Raw genomic sequence first — 1282 nt, 5'->3', positions numbered from 1 at the left:
CTCTCCAATCCTAAGATTTTCATTTAATAACCTGGGAGTCACACATTCTTTTTTGTTTTCCAGATCGGATGTGGTATTAGTAGTGAGCATGACTTGGTGGGGTGTAGGACTAAGGAGCCTTCAGGAGTGCAGGGCCATCATTTGTCCAGGGGACCATGATTGGGGGTATATCTGACCCCACAACCCTCAGAGATTAGTTGCTTCTCAGCTTCCATGTCTTCAAGTTCATCTGCATTAAACTTGGTGAATCCTAACTTCTCTGAATTGTGGATCCTCTGGCAGCCAGAACTTGAACTTGGCTCTAAAAGGGCCTCAATCATATGCTCCTTATTCTGCAGCTTGTGCAGATGCATGGTGACCTAGTCAATATGAACCCTGGACACTGTGACCTGGGGCTTCCCAAAGGCACCCTAGATACTTGTCTGGAGCCTAGGTTGAGCACAGCATTAGATCAGAAATGTGGATATCCTCCAGAAAACTGTCTCCAATATTCCTTAGGGCAACCTATACATGAAACAGGCTACATACACTACCAAGGAGGATGCTGTTTGCAGCAACCACACACCAGGCCCCCATGAGGAAATAACCCTGGTTGGCTTAATTGGCTGCAGAGGTCACACAGTTTCTTTTCTTTTTCTTTCTTTCATTTGGTCTTTTTGAGACAGGGCCTCCCTGTAGCCCAGCTAGCCTGGAACTTGCTATGTAGACAAGGCTGGCTTTGAACTCACAGAGATCTGCCTGCCTCTGCCTCCTGAGTGCTGGGATTAAAGATGTGTGCCACCACGCCTGACTTGCTTTTTCTTTCTTTTTTTAAAAAATATTTTATTATTATTTTTAATGTGTATGAGTGTATTGCCCACATGTATGTGAGTGCACTTGTGTTATGCAATGCCTCAGAGGTTAGGAGAGGGCTTCAGATTCCCCTGGAGTTAAGGACAGTTCGGAGCTCCATGTGGGAGCTGGGAATTGAACCCAGGTCCTCTGCAAGAACAGTCAGTGCTGTTATCTCTCCAGCCCCACATTTTTTTTAAAAGATTTATTATTATTTTCCAATGATTTATTTATTTTATTTTTGTTTATGTGTATGTGTGTGTCTGTCTGCCACATGTGTGCAGGTGTCCAAGGAGGAGGTTCAGAAGAGGACATCAGATCCCCTGGAGTTGGGGTTACAGGCGAGTACGAGCTGCTCAGTGTGGGTTCTGGGAACCAAACTTGCATCCCCTGGAAGACACAAGCAAATACTCTTAATCACTGAGCCATTTCTCTAGCCCCCACTTTTTGT

At 45.2% G+C, this 1282-nt stretch overlaps 1 non-coding gene across 1 annotated transcript; it reads right to left on the bottom strand.

Moving 5' to 3' along the window:
- Positions 1-476: 476 nt before the first annotated feature.
- Positions 477-611, bottom strand: LOC115070710. Its single transcript, XR_003849858.1, has one exon. It is a non-coding gene; the product is annotated as a small nucleolar RNA SNORA70 (small nucleolar RNA).
- Between the last annotated feature and the right edge of the window lie 671 nt (positions 612-1282).

Source organism: Nannospalax galili, unplaced genomic scaffold (genome assembly GCF_000622305.1).
Source record: "Nannospalax galili isolate Female #2095 unplaced genomic scaffold, S.galili_v1.0 scaffold137, whole genome shotgun sequence".
NCBI lineage: Eukaryota > Metazoa > Chordata > Mammalia > Rodentia > Spalacidae > Nannospalax > Nannospalax galili.
Note: the sequence above shows the minus strand (reverse complement) of the source record. Positions and strands in the feature narration are given on the sequence as shown.